General features: G+C 34.1%; 1 protein-coding gene across 1 annotated transcript in view; it reads left to right on the top strand.

The window, feature by feature from the left end:
• Positions 1–4,646: 4,646 nt before the first annotated feature.
• The window catches only part of LOC145277941 (uncharacterized), a 141,799-nt gene continuing 124,032 nt past the window's right edge, over positions 4,647–22,413 (top strand). Inside the window, exons 1-2 of the mRNA XM_080130025.1 lie at positions 4,647–4,791; positions 15,824–15,922. The gene's annotated coding sequence lies outside the window, so the exon portion shown is untranslated. The remainder of the gene's footprint in view (positions 4,792–15,823; positions 15,923–22,413) is intronic.

The raw sequence follows: 22,413 nt of genomic DNA on the forward strand, positions 1-22,413 counted from the left end.
CCAATTTTTCGATATTTGTCATCCTAAGGGTCAAGGTTTAAAACGATACCGGTTTCGTCAGGTTCCGTTGCCTTTGTCGAAAGTTTTTGTGAGACATACAAACACAGACACACACATTTTCTCCTTTGTATACATAGACTAGCAGGTTACCCGGCATTGCCCGAGTGTGGTGAGGTATGTGTGTGTGGGGGGGGGGTACATCAAAATAATAATAAAATGAAAAATAAAGAATAAGCGAATGAAATAACCCTGTTTAAAAATGTTAAAACGTTTTTTAAAATTTGGAAAAAATAAAAAAATAAAAAAACCCAGCAAATATGATGGAAAATAAAGAATAAGCAAACGATAAAAAAAGTGGCATAAATAATCCTGTTTAAATGTTAAAACTTCTTTAAAAAATCGGAAAAATAAAACAAAAACAAAAAAAAACAGCGAACGTGATGGAAAAAAAAGGGCAATATAATCCTGTTTAAATATTAAAACTTGAAAAATCGGAGGGGAAAAAAAAAAGTCCGATATCTCGGCATGAATCTGCAACCTTAAGTCAACGATACTGTCACTATAACCACTACTCTACGATCGCGTGAGCAAAGTAACGTTGTTTTGTTTTTTCTATTTAAACTAATTCAAGAAAGAAAATTTTTCGTGCATACATGTTTGGCTAAATTGTCATGAAGGAATGACTTTTTGCTACCCTCCCTCATCGTGAACGTGTATTTCTATAAAAAATAATTAGCCGGTTTTTCTAATTTTCACATATTATTCAACCGAGACATCGCCCTTTCAGACAGTACAAGTTTCGATCCCGTCTGATGCCGCTGAGAAAAGTTTTAGGCAGATATACAAACATACATACATTTAAACAGACAGGTGAGATTTATATAATATATTAGTGAGGAGCACCCTGCATTGCCCAGATCAAGGATATTTGCACAAGGACGAATCAGTGTTAAAAATGGCTTCCATGTGGTTAAAAAAAAAAAAAAGATATAAAGAGAGGTGGGTAATTAGTTTTCCACACTAACCATTAGGCCCAAGAGGATAGTGAATTACATGAGTTGGTAATTAACTTTTGCCCAGGTGGAGGATATTGGCACAAGAACGAAATAAAAAAATGAAAAAAAGATAGAGAGAGAGGTGGGATCGAACTCGAAAATTTAGGGTAATTAGTCTTCCTCGCTAACCATTAGGCCAAAGAGGATAGTGAATTCAATGAGTTGGTGATTAACTTTAAAATCATGCGCAGAAATGAACGTTACTTTTATATCATGCCGAGGGCCAGGTAAGCTTCTCGCTTTATTAAATTCTGCTTTTAAATCTGGCCGGGGGCCAGGTAAGCTTCCCGCTTTCTGTCGTTTGCGTTTGAATAGTTTCACTTTATACGAAAAAGACAAACAAACACTCGAGATGATGACACAGTAGGAATATTTTTAACTCAATCAAAAAAAAAAGGAAAGAAACAGTGTCCGTTTGTGAATCTCAGATATTATGATCTCGGAAGTATAGGAAAACTTCTTGTGGAATTTAACTGACAGCAGAACCCTGATCAGTTAAAAACCAGTTAAATTTGGGGCTGATAAGTAGTATACCGCATATGAAAACATTTGTTATCCAATGTAAAAGCTAATGTAATCTCTGGCAGCCATTTATTTCACAACCGAGAAATAAGTAATGCACATACATAACGGCTTCCTGATGAAACATTCCCAACCTCCCCATGTTAAGAATGGCTTTCAGAATAAACACCCCCAACCTCCCCATGTTAAGAACAGCTTTCAGAATAAACACCCCCAACCTCTTTATGTTAAGAACAGCTTTTTCCGTTGAGGGAGGGGGTGAAAAATACTTGCAGTGTCGTCTGCTTCAGTTACACGAATTCGCAACTACTCAGTTGTGAAAACAAAATGACTAACAGGGATTACATTAGCTTTTATGTTCGACATCATATGTTTTTATCTTTAGTAAACGACATCAGCCCCAAATTTAACTATGATATTCATTGTCAGTATACCTGAAAACCATTAAAAGGCGACACTTACAATTCAAAAACTGCCACCAGACTGAAATCAACCAATGAAGGCAATCATTCAAATATCAACAGAAGTTTTCTTGCCCATTATTTTTAAACGAAATTCAATAAAATTTGAATTTGCTCAAAAACAATACATTTTATAAAGTTTATGTGCATCTACTCTGCACCAGTAGAAGTGCCAAGCGACAGTTGCTAAGTCATTACATTATTGTAAGCATAATTCTATTCTTTTTACATTGTATTCCGAAATCATCCTACACCAGAACTTCACATTATTAATATGTTACACTTAGAATGGTAAAAAAGAGAGGTTTAACAAAACGTTATAGTCTGCAATAAGGTTTATCCCTCAAACAAAATGCTGCTGTCCTCGGGAATCTAATGTATCATTCAGTCCTGATTTTTTTCTTTCCATTTAAAATGTGATATGAAAATCCAACACTTCTGCAATACTGCGTGGTAACCACATTTTTGGTTTTCAAGTTGGAAAATATCATGAGGACACATTTATTTGATGATCAGTCTGCAGCACTTTTCTCAAGTCACATCTTTTCCATTAGCATTGGCATTGGTTCCATAACATTGAATAGAGATCTTCAATTGCACAAATTACCATGTGGCAAGATGATACATTCAATTGGTGACCTAATAATTAAGGTTTTCACAGATATTGCTAAAAATTTCCACAATGTTGGATGGGTTCGTGAAAGAGCGATTTTGGCCCCTAGGAATGATGCTGCTGATATGATCAATTATAATCCATTGATTGTGTTACTGATGAAAATCAAGCAGTAGAATTTCCTATAGAATTCACTAGAACCGCCTGGAATGCCAGATCACAATGTGATATTGAAGGAAGGAGCTCAAGTTATATTATTAAGAAATCTTGATTCACCTAAACTGTGCCATGGCACATGATTAGCAGTAAAATCTTTGTAAACTAGAAACCATTATATTAACTGAAAATTTTAAAGGTGAAACTGTGTTGATTCCTCAGATTCGCTTTATTCCTTCTGACATACCATTTTAGTTCAAGCATTTACAATTCCCAATTAAAATTAGTTTTGCCATGTCTATAAGTAAATCTCAATGACAAAGCCCCAAAGCTTTTCTCATGGCCAGTTGTATGTTGGTTGCTCACACATTGGAAGTCCTGAAAAACTCTACATTTGCACACCTGTTAGAGGTCACCCCAAAGTGTTGTTTATGTAAAGGGCTCTTCAAAATCAATGCCAGCGGTTCATTTACCAGTGTTCAGATATGCACTGCTGGAAACTAAATTTTAATCATTTCTTAACAGAATAGATTACTAATGTCATCTTTATATATATACTACTAGTTCTATCTGGCTTTGCTCGGGCCCTATGTACTATTCATATGTATAAATATATTAAAAAGTTTGACTCATGTCCAAATAACCTACATCTAAAATTTCAAGTGTTTAGACCCAAAATTGGTAGAGTCTGCAAAGGTCAACTCTTTCAACTTTGAACTCTTGGCAGCCAAATTTTCGTATAAAAACTGATTAAAAAGCTTTTTGCATGTCTTTATGTAAAATTTCAAATATTTAGGCCCAAAATTGGCTGAATAGTTTGCGAGAGGCCGCAAAGGTCAAATCTTTTGAACTTTGACCCCTTCACAGCCAAATTTCTGGCCAAAAACCGATCGAAAAGCTTGCCCTATGTCTGAAAACACTTTATATAAAATTTCAAATGTTTAGACCAAAAATTGGCTGAGTAATTTGTTAGAGATCGAAGAGGTCGAATTTTTTAAAAACTCTGACCCCAATTTTGACCCCTTAACATTTATTGTTTTGGGCTCAAATCAAATTAAAAGTTTGATCCATGTCCAAATAATCTATACCTAAAATTTCAAGTGTTTAGACCCAAAATTGGCAGAGGAGTTTGGTAGAGTTTTCAAAGGTCAAATAGTTGAACTTTAACCCCTTAACAGCTAAATTTCTGGCTGAAAACTGATTAAAAAGATTTCCCAAATCTCAATATCCTTATGTTAAATCTCAAGTCTGTAGACTGAAAATTGACAGAGTAGTTTGGTAGGGAAATGTACACAGACAGACAGACAGACAGACAGACAGGCAATTTAACTTTTATAGATATATAAATTGTACATTAAATAGTTTAAGAAAAACAAGATGGTGGGAAGTTTTTCTTCGATAAAATGTCTCATAATATTTGATTTTCTTAAAAAAAACTACTTGCTCGATTTACGTAATTTTTGGAATATGACATTTTCATGCAGTGACAAGTACGTACATTATAAAGAATTTTTTCAGATTTTTATAGTAAAAAAGAGTTACAAAACACCTTTTTCGTGTTAAGAATGGCTTTTTCAATAATAATGTTATTATTTCAGCACGGCACAATAAGTGCATAAGTTATTAAGTACCTAACATTTTATAGAAGAAATCACAAATGAAGGAAAGAACCCCTAAAAATTGTTTTTTTTTTTTTTTTTTTTTAATTTAATTACCTCGGCAGTACACTCTGGCCACTCGCCTAGGAAATATTTATAGACTTGCACAGAATCACATGCCATGGAGCTCTTTAAAACAAAAGTCTTAAAATGATCGCATCCCCGCACCGTCGGTGTTTCACTGATATTAACCGAAAAAAAAAAAATATATATATATAATCCCGTTTCAACCCTGACAGCGAACATCTTATGTGATGAAGGTCAGAGATGAATTTCCTAGGCGAGTGGCCAGATTTTCTAAAGGTCTTGCCCAGTGTACTGCCGAGGTAATTAAATTTAAAAAAAAAAAAAAAACAATTTTTAGGGGTTCTTTCCTTCATTCATGATTTCTTCTATAAAATGTTAGGTACTTAATAACTTATGCAGTATGCACTTATTGTGCCGTGCTGAAATAATAACATTATTATTGAAAAAGCCATTCTTAACACGAAAAAGGTGTTTTGTAACTATTCTGTAACAATTTAATAATAAAACAAAAAGATATCATTAAAACTTGAATTATTATTATTATTAATATTATAATTATTCTTTACTTTAACTGCAACTGAACATTCACCGTTACGGCGTTACATTGATGACTTTTATAGATTTTCAGGTATGCTAAAAACTAATATCACATTTAAATTTGCGGCAGAAATGAGATCTCGGTACTTCCCGGGGAACGTGGACCCTGCGTAAACGTTTTTTTTTTTTTTTTTAATGACTGCTCTCTGAAATGTGCAGAAGGTTTTCGTTAACTTTCTTCCTGTATACACTTTTTGTAATTAAGCGTGTATTTATTTTATTTTTATGGATTAAAAAAAAAAATTTTTGATTCATACTTTTATTTCGTGCTTGTTTTTTTTATTTATTTTATTTTTATTTAATTTAATTTAATATATTTATTAATTTATTAGGGTTTGTATTACTGTACACATAGATTCGAAAAAGTTGTCAAAAAACAAATATATAACAAATAAATGTTATCAAAGGCAAGATAAGTTACTTTTCTACCAAACTGGATATATTTTTTGTGTTTTTATTCAATGTAACATATTTATTCAGCTCGAAAAACATGCAGTGTTCACTGATGTATTGGACAATTCAAAATGGCGGCCGACTCTCTCTTAAACACCGTAAGTTCGAGAAAAGGTGTTATAAATAATAAACTAGACAAAATACTGTTAGAAATTCGCTCAATATATATTACCGTGACATAGGTTGACATATATTCGGTGTTTTTTAAATTTGAATAAAAACACAAAAAAAAATATATCCAGTTTGGTAGAAACGTAACTTATTTTGCCTTTGATAACATTTATTTGTTATATATTTGTTTTTTGACAACTTTTTCGAATCTATGTGTACAGTAATACAAACCCCAATTGGTTATGATACCGAGCAAAATGTTCGATTTTTAGGAAGAAAAGCTAGTATTAAAGATGGGAAAGGGTGTCAGCGCTTTTACCTAGAGTTATCTCCCTTTGGCATTTCTAAAATTCAAAGAAAATGTTTTTAAAATCCAAGATGGCTGCCTTTAACGCGCTCTCATAAAAACGTGTTTTTTCCGCTGTAAAACAAAAAAAAAAATCTACTTGAAGAAATTAAGTGAATTTTTTTTTTTTTCGGAGAACTTCGTTCTATATTAAACTTTTTTTCTGTAGTTTCATTTTTTTAATGTCTTGACTAAAATGTACAAGTACCATTGTTTTTTTACATTTATTTTTTCATGCATATTGAAATAATGCTTTTGGCATTTTTTTTTTTTTTTACCTCAAATAGTACTTCAAAAAGTTTTCGTAATAAACCAATGAAAACCTTTTGTGCATGCACTTTCAGGAAGCAGTCATTAAAAAAACGTTTATGCAGGGCCACTGTTGTATGCGCAAACGCATGGGGCAAAAAAAAAAAAATGCGCACGCTTGCACATACAACAGTGACCACCACTTATAACAAAGAATTGCATTGCTTAATATCCGGAAAATACTTGTTTACAGAAAATATAAGTGTGATATTCGTTTTCAGCACACCTGAAAAACCCTACTTTTGTGTTTACAAATAGGAAAAAAACGGTAATTTTACTTTGAGGCCTGTCTCACGTTCATATAGAAAAAAAAATTTTTTTTGTAGATTTCAGTGTGCTTAAAAAAGAATTTCCGTCGCAAATTTACCGTTTGCATGGTATGAACCCCTGAACCCTGGGACTATTTTTGCCGTTTCACTGCCTTCATTTGCACTACGTGGTAGTGTTATCTTATATGATGCATTTGCACGCATACCAGCGTAGTAAAGTGACTTGCCACATCGTGGAGGAATCTTTAGTGGACATTACAAATAACAAGAAAGTTAAAAAAAAAATTGTGGTTCATTTTTTTGTATTATGTAGTTTTTCTAATGCTTTTTGATTGATATAAAACAACTGAAGTATGCATGGTCCCCCGTGAGTGCACAGTGAACGAGGCATAAAAAAAAATGACTAGGTTCAGCATTTGCATCCCCCCCCCAAACGATGTAATTTTAGGCCTTAACATATGTAAATTTGAGTTTTGCACCATGCAAAAAAAAAATGACTAAGTCCATCATTTGCTCCCCCCCCACCATTATTTAACCCCAAAAAGTCCCCAAGGCTTTAACATATTAAAATTTGAGTGCAGCACCATGCAAAACTGCTAAATAGACATACATAGAAAATTTTGGACAAATATGGTAAAATCCGAGTGTTTTTATTAGCCCTAAAAGAGCCCACGAGGCACACCCAAGAGTTATCGCAAAGTATAGACAAACAAAATTATATAGAAATCAGTTAGTTACAACTTTTCAGAAAGTTTTATAAAAATCCAAGGCATCAATTTTTTTTTAATAAGCAAAAAAGTGTAAATTTTAGCCATTTTAATCCGAAAGGCACCACTAGGGGGGCAACCGGAGTTTTCCCGGAAAATCTGTTCTGTTACTTTTTTACTCATATCATGTTTAATGTTTGTGCAAAATTTCAAAAAATTCGAAGGCGTAGTTATTAAGAAAAGTGCAGACAGACAAACGGACAAGGGTGAATTTACAGGTCCACCCTCCTTTTGTCAGGGGAACCAAAATTCAGTTTTCACGAGTGGTTTACGAAACATACTTTTATGTTTTTCATTTTATTTGGTGGGCGGGGGGGGGAAGTATTCAATTATAGAACTTGTATAGCTTAACAGGTGCTTCTGCAGTTTAATTAACCGTTTTTCTATGAGTAACGTGCCAACATTTATCGAGCAGAGTGCTGCGCCCCCCCCATTTAAACACATGTGAAATAGTACTCTGCTTGATAAATGTTGGTGTGATACTTATGGAAAAATTATGCCCCCTTTTCTTTATTCCACCATTTTTTCCCATACCTATTTGTTGGTGATTTTCAGGTTTCATGCATTTTTGTAGTTCTAGATTCATGCTGATATTTACCTAATGTTTTATTATAAACTAGCGAGGGGTACCCGGCGTTGCCCGGGTGTTTAGAGGTGTGTGGGGAGGGTTAAAAAAAAAAAAAGTAAGTATGAGGATCGAACCCGAACCGTTGAGGCAAAGTTGTAAATTAAAGTGAAAAAAAAAAAAAGTGCGACGTTAACCATTGCTCCACCATGAGATGCTAACGGAAACACGTTTAAATTTATTTAATTACTTGGATTTAGCAGGTGCCCGTTTTAATGAGTTAATGAGGTCAAGTTTGACTGCGGGATAGTATTTATTTACTGCTGAATGCTTTTTTTTTTTACCCCCCCCCAAGATGTTATAGGAAAAAGACTAACCCACATGCGGCGAGCGACAAATATTGAATATTTATCTTCCCGAAATCGAGCAAATTAAATAGACAGGCGAGCTTCGTTGTTAACTGTGAGATATTACGATTTATATGTGATATAAAAAGTTTTAAAAAGTTGTGAAGCGAGCGACCGCTTCTCTGAAAAAAGCCTTTTGTTGACATACAGAAAAAGCGAACACACATACATACATACATACATACATTTTTGCTTTTATATATATAGATAAACCATTCTTTGGAAAAAAAAAAAAGTAAAATAAAATGTATTTTTATTATAACACTAGCAGGTCGCCCAGCATTGCCCGGTTGTAAAATACGCATAAATATTATATTTTAATTCATACAGATACTTAGATATGTACAAGTGAGTATTGTTTTTTTCTAAACAGTTCACTTCTTGTAAGCAAAAAAAATATATATATACTCCAGCTGAGATCAAAACGAAAACCTAAAGACAGTGAGTCAAGTACAATAACCATTCGGCTAGCTTGACACACTCCTTAAAAAGTGTTTTCAAACCGACTTATATTTAACATAAGGAATCTGTAATACGAACTATTCGCGCATGCGCAATCATGAGACAGCAAACAGCAATGACCCTTACATACCAATTTTTCAATTTTGACCCCTTAGCAGTCCTTTATTCCAGATGAAAACTTATTAATGTTTTGCACATATCTGAATAACCTATATACCAAATTTCAAGTCTGTACATTCAAAATTTATTGAGTATATAGGTTGAAAAGTGTCCTCACACATATTCTCACTTTTATAGATATTTATGAAAAATAAAACCATTCTGAAAAAAAAAAAGACATTAATCAAAAGGGACTTTTCCAAGCCATTCTACACAACGAATTTAGTCCGTCAAAACTTATAGACTCTCTCTCTCTCTCTCTCTCTCTACAGCTAAATGGATGACTTTTCTTCTGCTTTTCATCCTTCGCTTTAAAAAAAGGTATTAGGGAGTCATAGATGACTCCCTGATAATTTTTTTTTTTTCCACCTCTCTCCACCCGGGCTGCCTACTGCATCTAATTTTTTTTATTTTTACCCTCGCTGCTATTTTTTTAATTTATTTTTTTTACGGCTGGGGCTTGCTCAATATCCTTACTACACCACCTCTCTCCACCCGTTCTTGACAAGGGGAGGTTGGGAGTATCCATTCCGATAGCCGTTTTACCATGAGGAGTTGGTCTATTCCGAAAGCCGTTCGTAACATGAGGAGGTTGAGTGTTGGGCAGCAACAACAACAACCACCGTACTTTAATTTTTTTTTTAAGAGTTGAGGGGGGGGGGTACGCTTCCACCGAGCAACGCCGGTTAGCGGGTACTGCTAGTATTTTATATTAGATCCTATCACGATAAAGGGATGCTTGATATTATAGATGGAGCATTAATATAAGACAAAAATTAAGTGATGAAAAATAAAAATTTACATTATTTATTAGTTCTTCCAATGTTTAAAACAAAACCTGCAGCAAAAGTATAATAAAAACCCAAAAAATAAGCAATTACGTTTGAGTATTTGCTTAAAAATACTTTTTGGTCCCCCGACAAAAGGAGGATGGACCTGTAAATTCACCCTTGTCTGTTCGTTTGTCTGCACTTTTCTTAATAAGTTCGAATTTTTTTAAATTTTGCACAAACATTAAACATGATATGAGTAAAAAACTAACAGAACGGATTTTCCGGGAAAACTTTGGTTGCCTCCCTAGGGGTGGCTTTCGGATTAAAATGGCTAAAATTTACACTTTTTTGCTTATTAAAACAATACTGGTGCCTTGGATTTTTATAAAACTTTCCGAAAAGTTGTAACTAATTGATTTCTATATAATTTTGTTTGTCTATACTTTGCGATAACTCTTGCGTTAATTAAAACACTCAATTTTTGGGACTATTTTACCATATTTTCTGTGTATGTCTATTTAGCAGTTTTGCATGGGGCTGAACTCAAATTTATATATGTTATGGCCTTGGGGGACTTTGGGGGCTAAATGGTAGTGGTGGTGGGGGGCAAATGATGGACTTAGTCAATTCTTTTTTTGCAGGGTGCAGAACTCAAATTTACATATGTTAAGACATAAAACTGCACCATTTGTTCATTTTCACCAGGATTTGGCATAACCTGGGGACTTTTGGGGCTAAATGAGGGGTGGGGGCAAATTGCTGAACTTAGTCATTTTTTTTATACCTTGTTCATTGTGTGTGTACTCACGGTGGACCATGCATGCTCGCTTGTTACACTGACAATTATAAAAGGAATACTTGAAATCATAAAAAAAAATATGATTATGGTAAAGATTTTGTACTGATCTTTATATCTATAGAAATGAGAATGTATGTGTGTGCTTGAGAACACTTCTCAACCTATATACTCAACAAGTTTTTGATCTACACACTTGAAATTTGGTATATAGGATACTCAGACACAAGGGAAAACTTTTTAATCCATTTTCATCCGGAAAAAGGGGTTACTAAGGGGTCAAAATTGAAAAAAAAATGGTACATGATGGTTATCGGATTTTTATGTTTGTCAACTGTCTCATGACTGTGCATGGGCGGTTGTGAAACATAACAGCTTCTTTATGTTAAGAATAACTACGCTTGAAAACACTTTTTATAGATCGTGTCAAGCTGGACTGACTGTTATCATACTTGACTCACTGTCTTTAGGTTTTGGTTTCGATCTCAGCTTGAGTATTTTTTTCTGAAAATGAACTGTTTAAACAAAACATAATACTTGCATGCATACGGCTCAGTTTATTTCCGTTTTTTTTTTTTTTAATGGATTTTTTTTTTAATGGATTTTTTTTTTAATGGATTTTAACATATTTAATACCTACGGTATTTGTGTTTATAACAAATAAGAAATCTGCATAAATTAAAATATAATATTTATGCATATTTTACTTCTGGGCAACGCCAGACGGCCTGCTAGTAATTGATAAAAAGGGATCATTGTCTGTATTGATACTGGTGTCCTGTCTGTTCTGCAGAAACTAGAACTAAAAAAGTACAAACAATCTTGACATACTATAAGACAAGCTAAAATCTGCTCGATTGCTATACTATAGAGATAATTAGAAAACTTCTCAATTGCTATACTATATAGGGAACTAGAAGACTTTTCAATTGGTGGTACTATATAGCAAACTAGAAATTTCTCAATTAGTATACTACAGCAGGAACTTGAAGATTTCTCAATTGGTATACTATAAATTGACCAAGAAAATATCCTAATCTGTATATTATAGAAGCAACTAGAACACTTCTCAATTGGTATATTATAGCGTGAACTGGAAGACCTCAATTGGTGGTACTATAAGGGGAACTAGAAAACTTCTCAATTGGTATACTATAAAAGCAACATCAAAACTTTAAAATTGGTAAACTATAGAGGAAACTAGAATCCTTCTCAGTTCGTTTACTATAGAGGCTACTAGAAAACTTCTAAGTTGGTATATTATAGAAAGAATTAGAAGATTACTCAATAGGAAACTAACAAATTTCCTAATCAGTATTCTATAGAGGGGACTAGAAAACTTCTCAATTCGTATACTATAGAGGGATTTAAAAGAAATCTTAATTTGTATATTTCAGGGGGAACTAGAATAATTCTCAATTGGTATGCTAATGAGGCGCCTAAAAGACTTTGCAATTGGTAGTACTAGTACTATATAGGGAACTAGAAAACTTCTCCATTGATCCTGGGACTGACCTTCACTCATGATCTGAAGTGGAACATGTACATCAAATCCGTTGCCAAGGTTACCAGAAAAAATAATTGGATTAATCTACTGCTCCTGTAGGTATCTCATTCCCGGTGCAATCCTCTACCTATATAAGTACCTTCTAAGATGGAGTACTGTTGTCATATCTGCGGAGGAGCTGCTCACAGGATCCTTTCCTACCTTAACATTATACAAAACTGACTCTGAAATCTGGTGAACAATGTCTTTTTCTCCTCCCTGCTATGTCTTCCTCATTGAAGAGACATTACGAGGCTGTCTCTGCTCTATCGTTGTTTTCATGGCAGGTGCTCGAATGAGCTTCACTCTATGGTTCCCATCTGTAAAGTGTTCACAGCAAATACTTTACTCGCTACAGCCATTATCAACAATTTCCCTTACTCTTTATCTGTGCCTAAAACTAAGCAAAAATTCCATGAGTAGAGTTTCTCTCCTAGAACTGCTCCTCTGTGGGAACTGCTTTCCAGCTAACTATAACATGGTTGTTTTCAAGTCCAATGTAAACAAGTTCTTGATGAGTTGTCAAATAAATTAACTTATCCAATTTCCATCATCACCAACCAATCATAACAGTACCCATTAACTGTTGTCCTTGAGTGGTCTCCTGGCCTTGATAAGTGGTGACTATATGGTAAAAAAAAGAAAACCTTTAATCTTTTTAGGTCATTTTCCGGACCATTCTTGTGTTCTAGGGCAATTAAACATTTTGTGTGTGTGTGAAATGTTTTTCCCAGAGTTTCATGTTTCTGTTATGAATTGCATCAAACATTGTCTTTATGACTAGCTGACTATAGCATGGTCGTCTTCAAGTCTAATGTTAATAAATTCCTATTGAGTCGTCCAATTACAGAGCTCTATGGACAAACTTATTGGATCTTGGATATTTCTTTCGTCCATTTACAGAGCTCTATGGACAAACCTATTGGAACTTGGATCTTTCTTTCTGCTCTGCACTCTGTCATTCACACTTACTTATGTGAATGACAACATCTGTATTTTTTCGTTATCAAATAAAACTTTTTACTCGTTTCTATTTATATCACTTGAGAACTCTAGTGTATGATTTGCTTGATAGTAAGGGTTCGACTGAGCTCCAAACTATGGTACCCCTCCATAACACGTTCACAACAAATACTCGCCTCGCTAAAACAACTGCCAACAACTTTCCTCACTCCCTTCCTATCTGTGCTTAAAACTAAACAAAAAATTCGATAAGCAGAGTTTCTTTCCTCAAACTGTCCATCTGTGGAATGCACTACCATTTGTCTGCTTCCTAGCTGACTATAACATGGTCGTCTTCAAGTCTAATGTTAATAAATTCCTATTGAGTCGTCCATTTACAGAGCTCTATGGACAAACTTATCTTTAGTTGATCTTTGACAACTAAATATGGCCCTGTTGGTGGGACATTAGAATACGCCGATTGCCCCCCTGCAGAGGGTAAAAGTCCTTCAATGGGGGTCCTGGATATGACCTTAAACTATATCCAGTGGTGAGGCCCCAGCTTGTGGGCTTTGGGGAGTGTGGAGCCACCCTTTAATTACCATTGCTCCCAGGTCCACTCTGACCCGGAGTGGTAGTACCTGTTAGGGTCCCAACTATGGGTTAAATAGAAACCGACGTGAAAACAACAAATATATTCTATTAAAAAAATTTTTCTTCAAAATCTTTGGATTCGGTATTAAATAACCCGAAAAGGGTTGATATGCTGTAAAACAAAAACCAACCAACCAAACCAAACGACTAAATATTTTCGTTTACAAGCCAAATAGAAAAGTTACTAGCCAAACCCACATGATTTTTAGAATGTGACATCTTCGTTCTGTGACGAGTATGTACATCATAAAGATTTTTCTGTATTTTTTTAATAAGTGTAATTCTAAATATGCAACAAATTTTATGTTGATACTTGAAGGTATAAACGTTCTGATTTCTTCAAATTTTTTTTTTAAAAAGCCTTCATTAAAAAAAGAGTATATTGTTCTATTAAACTTTTATTGTTTTAATAATTTAACTTTGTTCATTTTATTAAAAAAAAAGCTGAAAGGTAATTTTTCACTCAGCTTTGGAAGATTGTCAGCGAAAGAAATACAATCGCCAAAAGATAAGTGTTTCATTATTTCTAGTCGCCACTTTGAAAAATCACTTGCAAATGTAATTGTTTTACTCGCAATGTACAGCCTTGATTTAGATAATCTAGCCCTACTCAAGTTCCACTGTGACTGATATTGTCTCACCATCTACCTAACACTTAATCCTTATCCTTGAGTGACCTCCAGGCCTTGATAAGTAACGACCTTATAATTGCGAAGCCCTTTTAAAATTTTTTGATGGGAAGCAAGATTTTTCTTGCAATTAAGTGATGGGGTTAGGCGGGCTACAATGCACTTTGACATATTTGTTTTAAATCAACTAAGTTTCGGCGATATAACGTCATCATCATCGATGATGATGGTATCGTATTGCCAAAACACAGTTGATATGAAACAAATAAATGTTTATTTTAAAAAAATAAAATTGCATTATACTGGCTTTAAATTTCAATTACATCTTTAATATAAATCTCACCTGTCTGTTTAAATGTATGTATGTATGTATGTATGTATGTATGTATGTATGTGCGTTTGTATTCTGCCTAAAACTTTCGACAGAGGGAACGAATTTTCACGAGATCAGTATCATTTTAAAACTTGACCTTTCGGACAACAAATATAAAAAAATTGGCTAAAAACGTTAATTCCTTCACCCTCAACTGGGCACTTTTCTACAGGGAGGGGTCAGTTTTCTTGCCAATATTTTCGAAAGTTATCCTCTCTTTTCGATTGACTAGCCTTAATTTAAACCTATGTCACTTTCAGTTTGGCGATGGGCGCAACAACAAACATCACGTTTTTTTTTTTTTTTTTTTTTTTTTCACATTTTCCTCCTTCGTGGCATGGGTTCGAGCCTGCCTGCCTACTACCACTTTTTTTTTTTTTTTTTTGCTCAACACACACCTCCAAACACCCGGCTAATATATATATATATATATATATATATATATTCCAGGTTAAATATATCGATAAGTAAAAACCATTGAATTTCAGTGAGGTTGTTGATTGTACTCAATAAAAATAACAGGATATTATTTTATTCAATTTAGGTAAACAAAATTACCATAAGTTGCTGCAATAAATCTACTATTCCAGTCTAGTAGACATCGTCAAGTGTTAGTAAACCTTTGGTCTTACTCAAGGACAGAAACAGTAGATTTATTGTAGTGACTTATGGTAATTTTGTTTACTTAAATTATCATTGATCGCAGCAATAAATCTTCAAGCCTCCAGTCTTCATCAAGACCAGTCTTTAGAAAGATGACTCAATGCCTGATGGAATCTCTATAGATTGAATCATTAGATTTATTGTCGCGACCAATGGTAATTTTGTTTACTTGAATTGAATAAAATAATATCTTGTACTTTTTATTGAGCACTATCAACAACCTCGTTAAATTCATTGATTTTTACTTTTGTATACCTTTATTCTGGAATATATATATATATATATATATATATATATATATATATATATATATTTATATTTACCGAATATAGTATCTAATTGATAAAATGTATTAAAATTCCTTTTTTAATTATATGAAAAATTCCATAATTCACTGGCCAGCCAGAATTAAATATCAATTTTGCAAATGAAATCTTATTTAGGTCTGATGTCCAGAAGTCCACTAAATAAACTTTTATGTTAAATTTTAAATTTTATTGTTCATTACAGGCATCGTCATATGGTAAATGTGTCATTACCAAACCAAACATGAAACAGAATGATTGCCTTAAAGAATTTAATATGTTGCATCAATGTATACGAAAGCATGTAAGTATACAAGTTTTACAGCAAGCCCCATTCTCCTCAATGGTTTACTTCTACTTGTGCAGCTGTAGGTGTATCAGAATTTTGGGGGAATTTTTGACACCCCTAACACGAAACTGCGAATAAAATATAAAAAACTTGTAATTTCTCTGTTAAAAGTGAATTGTTTATTTTCTTTATGGATTATACTTCCAAAATAAACTACTAAAGTTGTATGAAATGTAATAGAAATATTTTATTTTTTAAAAAACAATAATGAAATCAATTGATTTTTACAAGTTAAGTATTTTTCAATGTTTAAACTTAAAAAATCTATCAAAATTTTTCTATTGATTCAATTTGTACGATATTTTCAGGGTCAATGTGAAATTTTATGCTCTTTCCAATAAACTGAATATAATATTTTAGACAAACGTTGAAAAGTGGAAAATGCTAGACGACCTGAAAATCACCCCTGCTCAGGTGCATACTATCATAAGAAATCTTGACACTGCAAAAGTGTTATATAGTTATTATTATTAGTATTAGACGATACCACTTGTGCGCGTATGTTACGTGAGTTCTTATTAGTAAAGATATGAGTCTTAGTGAGAGTTCTTGTCTTATTACATATGATGTTGTATCTTAGAGAGAGAGAGAGATGTATATGTAATGACATTTTATAACACAGACATATAATAACAATACAATTTACCTTTTTGTAGAAATAACAAACACAAAGATGAGCTTTATCACAAAACACATGATGAATTTATTTCCTTACGACCGGTCGTGATTTCCTCATTAAGAATTCAAAGTTTCACATTTTAGTTTCTGAAGTGACGTCTCGCTTCAGACGTCCGCCTGTCTCTGAGTTTTCTCACTGACCGTCTCCCCGACCAACTAACTCACTTCCTATATTGAGAAATCCATGCATCCCGGCCACGTGAGCAAAATTCACGTGTTTCAACATGCGCGACTTTGCACGTTTCCGACATTGATTTCCCAATAACCTATTTTTTCTTGTGTTGTTTCCACAAAGGAATTCAACCTACATATCTAATTTATTTAACCCATATTTTATTATCCACATTCTTTTAACAATTGAATAGTTTATTTATTATTTATTTCATCCGAATTAACAATTTACTGGACATTCCATTTAAACCTATTGTTCTTTAAAACTTATGTCCAGGGTTCGATTTCTGCTTTCTCTTATTTTCATTTTAACTAATCTCTCTATTTTTATACTTACATGAACAGGGGACAGCCCTTATCATGTAACTAAAGCATGTGGACCTGATCTCATCCTGGCTGTGCTATTAAAAAGTGCTCCGCCAAAGTAGCTCTAGTTCTCTCCAAACTTTACAACAAATGTCAATGAATCTTGCTTTCCTGCCTGTTACAAAACTGCTTATGTAGTACCAGTTTTCAAGAATTATGGCGAAAGAACTGACCCAGTAAATTATCACCCCGTTAGCCTTCTCCCACTCCTCGCCAAAATATTTGAGACCATAATTAACCAAGCTCTAGTCCATCACCTTACAGATGCTAAACTTCTGTCTGACCAACAATATGGATTTAGACAAGCCCGTTCCACAGCAGATATCCTAACTGTAATCTCAGAGTGTATATACCATTCACTGGACAAAGCAGGGGAGGGTAGAGCAGTAGCTCTCAATATATCTAAGGCTTTTGACAGGGTATGGCATGAAGGTCTCCTCAGGAAAATCAGATCATACGGTATCACTGGAAGAATACATAACATAATTAAATCCTTCCTAGATAAGAGAAAAATCTAGGTTGTCCTCGATGGTCGTACATCTAAACAATATGATATAAATGCAGGAGTGCCTCAAGGGTCTATCCTTGGATCTCTATTATTCCTAATATTCATAAATGACCTCCCTGACAAAATTGTCTGTGAGATGGGTATATATGCTGATGACACCACGTTCTATAACAGACACGACAGGAAAACAAATGAACACATATCAAAAGAAATGGCAGAAACACTAGAAGATGATCTCCGATCTGTAGTGGAATGGGGACAAAAATGGATGGTCACATTCAATGCTGCGAAGACTAAACTTGTTTTCTTCAATAATTACAAGAAACCTTCTCTACCAGGAATAGCAATGGCCAATGAATCTTTATCTGAAAGTACATCTTTTAGGTTCCTCCGCCTAATGTTCATAGGAAACATGAGTTGGAAAAATTACATTGAGAGTATTGCCAGGACTGCTGCGAAGAAGGTAGGTTCTCTCTACCATGCTAGAAAGCTACTAACGCCGGAAAGTATCCTGTACCTCTATAAGGCCACCATTCGCCCATGTATGGAGTATTGCTGTCATATTTGGGCTGGTGCATCTGCCACTTGTCTCTCGCTCCTAGAAAAGGTTCAAAAGAGAGTCGCCAACCTGATAGGTCCTGAACTGTCATGTAAACTTCAGCCTCTGTCCCATAGATGAAACGTTGCATCCCTCTGTCTGTTCTACAAGTACTTTAATGGTGAATGCTCTGATGAACTGCAAGCACTTGTACCCCCTCAACGTAAATATCCCCGACCAACCCAACAAGCAGCAAAATCCCACCCCTTCTCAGTAGAGATCCCTAAATGTAAGAGAGCCTTCTACTCCAGTAGCTTCTTCCCCAGAACCGCTAGACTTTGGAATTCCTTGCTTCTCCAACTGTACTTACATGCAGAAGTTCAAGTGTTACATGAACCGACATCTTGCTGCCCAACTCCCTACATAGTACCCCTGATACTTATGTCTCTGATAGTAGCCCCCTACATCAAAGTGGCAATGAGCCTTGTTTGGGGTGAAAATATAATTTAAAAAAAAACGTTAAAAAATACACACACACACACACACATATATATATTACTCTTTTTCACCCTTTTTTTAACAGTCTTCTAATCACATATCAAGTGTTAACAGAGTTCGTATACACTTGAAAAATCCTTGAATTTTGACTTTTGCATTGAAAAGGCCTTATTTCTATTATTACCTTGAAAAATCCTTGAAAATATTGAAAATGTTTTGAAAAGACCTTGAAAATCATTCTTTATATCCAGTAAAAATTTGTGTAGAAATATTAAAAATAAAATCGAAATAAATTCTATTAAATAATTTCTCAAGTATCCAAATTTTTTTTTTTTTTTTTTTGCTGTCATTTATAAGTTAATTGGAGGGGGGGGGGTAGTAGCGGCTGCTATAAATACCCCCCCCTTTTTTCCCCCCTCATCTGGACGAGACTCTTAAATGCCCCCCCCCCCCCCGATTGTGATGATTAAAAACGAGGCTGGCCGTTTGCCCCCCCAAAATTAAAACTACTTAAAAACATTAAAATATGGTGCAGGTAAGTTGCAAAGTAACTTTTATTGGCTATGGTAACATAACATTTATTTGTTGTATATTTGATTTTTTTAGCACTTTTTTGAATCGCTGTGGATTGTAAAGCAAACCCAAAATTTTGTATTGAAAACTTGAATTTTCTCTGGAGAATACCATGAGAAACTTTGAAGAGCTTTGAAAAGTCCTTGAAAATGGATATCAAAAATCTGTAGGAACCCTGATTAAATATCATTATTAACATTACTGGCTGTACCTATCCGGTGTTGACCAAGAGTTCTTTTTACTTTTATTTTTGGACACTTGTGCAGTATAACTAGCATGCAAAGCAAATTCATTTTTCTATCTAACTGTATGATTTTCACATGTGTTTACTGATTGCAAGATTTCTTATCGATGAATTTGTTCTCATCACTTTTTAATCTATCATTTGAGTCATATTCCAAAATGACACCTGATTTGTATGGAAGCTACTCGTACTTGCCAATTTCATGCTTTAAAAGTAGTAAAAAAAAAAAGAAATAATAAAAAATCAAGGTTAGTTATACTAGAAGCCTAAGTCTTGGTGGTTGCCAATCAAATTATGATAAACTTTTAATCTCTTAGGAAAGAAATAAGAGGCCACATTGCATATATCCCTTCGGTGTATTTAAAGAAGAAATTAAGGAACTGCTACTTTCAGTTAAGTATAGAAAAATGATGCCCAAACATTGTGTATTGATAGCTGTTTGTCAAGTTATCTTTGTCAGTCAGTTGATCAATTTATCTTCTTATCTTCTAAAGCTCTACCTGATATGTTCCAAGGCACAAACTGCTGCAAACTTGTCAACTACCATAAATTAATTGTGACTCGTAAATATAATGACTCCAGATCCTAAGTCCTAAGTATCTTGTCTTTATCTAAGCAGAAAATGATTCACTCTCCCGGGTATCCCAGCTGGCTACCCATCCTATTTCTGATCACCTTTGTGAATTATTTCTCCCCATTATCCTTGTTCTTGGCTCTTTCTACTTCAATTTTTCCCTTCTCTGTGTTTTTCTGTGTATCACCTCATAATGTTTCCCAGCGCCATGACTCCATGAGAGACATCAATTATATATATATATATATATATATATATATATTTATATTGTATAAAAATGACTTGTTGAATACAAACATGTGTCATTGTAGATATCAGCTGAGACTTAACTGAGATCTCACAACCCCATTTACCTGTTAAGATCATTCACTCACTGCTATCCATTCAAACTCATCTGCTCACAACCCATCGCTCTCATCTCACCTCATCCGTCTACTCTATTATCTAAATGTATATACTTTCTACTGGAAATTCGATATGTGTGATTCTCCCAGTTACTATCAGTTAAATTTTAAGCAGAAATAAATATTTTCTTCCAAATTCTCTATCCTAACCATACCCTCAGCTAATTGTGTGATTGCGTCACTTTGTCTGTATAACACAATAGATCTGTTGCTCCCATATTGTCATCTACTTTTGCATTGTCATCTATTTATGAACTAACATTTTCTGGTGGTCCTGGTTGAGGGAGGGGGTAGTCTACAATATCACAAATTTGATGACAGAGGAATGTAGATAGAATTGTTGCATATCCTCATATTATCGCCGCAGGTGATGCTAGCGCATATGTAATCGGCGTGTATATCATGCATAAAATGCCTGACTGTTCCACAAAACTGATAACAGATGTGTCGAGAACCCAACTACCTACAGAAATGAATTATTTCCAGATAGAGAAAGAATCCTTAAGCATCATATTCGCGGAAACAAAATTTCACAGATTTCTCCATGGATAACATTTCAAACTTCAAACGGATCACAAACTGCTGATCCCTATCTTTGTCTCAAAGAAAGAGTTACCTACACATATGGCAAACAGGCTTCAAAGATGGGGAACAATCCTACTAAATTACGATATTGATATAGAGTTCCTTCCGTCAAAGAAATTAGGACATGCAGACCGGTTGTCCCAGTTAATACCAATGAATGGTGAACCACTTGAAGACTCGGTGATCGCATCACTACGATCGGAGACAGATTATTGTTCGATCCTATGCAACACTGTTAAAGAACTTCCTGTTACTCTGGTTGGTGTGGAGTCGCAAAGTCTTATGAAGAAGATGGCTTTCTCACAAGAAATGTGTTTGTGCTAAAATAGTAAAAGAGATGACTTATTGAATGAAACAAATCTAATTATTGTTAATCTGTATAATTTTCTGCATGTTCCTTCTTTGGTTAGTCTGTACGTTACACTTTGAAAAAGGCCAAATATAATTTTTGAAGGCCAAATCGCTTAAAAAAAGCCAAGTTCATGAAATTTGGCTTTAAAAATGCCAATCTGGCAGCTCTGATCAAGAATATGAGAGTGACGTCCTGTTGAGGTAGCCTTGTTTTCAGATATCATTATAATAACATATGATCATAGTTGTAACAGTGTGAGAAAAAACTTGTAATTTCAATGTGTAGCGGTTCTTTACTGAAGAAAGCAGTCAGCGAGGCATTACATAAAAAAAGAACATTCGAAAGAAGCGGGGGATGGGGGGAGAAGAACATTGTCTGCAAAGAGGTGCTGGACTGAAGAAGTAAATTAAAGATTGTCTCTTGCAATGTGATTTTTTTATTATTTGCATTGAACTATGTAGCACGATATTACTTTTGAGTATATATTAGTACTTATTAATTTATCTCATTTGGGTCAGTTCTATATTTAAAATACAACGGACACTATTTTATATAAGAATGTTACTGAACTAATACTTGCTGTATATTATTGGTTTTTGTGTCTGCAAAAAACTAATATATTGCATTATCCAGAAAAATATCAGCTTTATCAAGACCTATTTGTTGATTAAATATATTTCTAATTCCGGTGAATTTCCTGAACCTGAGATGAATTTCGAAATGACACCTTATTCTTTTATTTGGATTCTCATAATTTTGCATGCTGGGAGAGAAACAATCTCAGTTTGTCTTAACTTATTCATTTTTAACACCACATTTTACTTTTTGAATGTCTGCTTCGACTTGTTGTAATGGTGTGAGAAAGGAACTAGTAATAACTAGCAGTTCAGCCCGACTTTGGTCGAACCTTTTGTAATGTTCATAGCTTTATGTGCATATATATATATATATATAT

The sequence above is a fragment of the Euprymna scolopes genome, chromosome 6, assembly GCF_053919585.1.
Source record: "Euprymna scolopes isolate OS-2025 chromosome 6, ASM5391958v1, whole genome shotgun sequence".
Taxonomy (NCBI): domain Eukaryota; kingdom Metazoa; phylum Mollusca; class Cephalopoda; order Sepiida; family Sepiolidae; genus Euprymna; species Euprymna scolopes.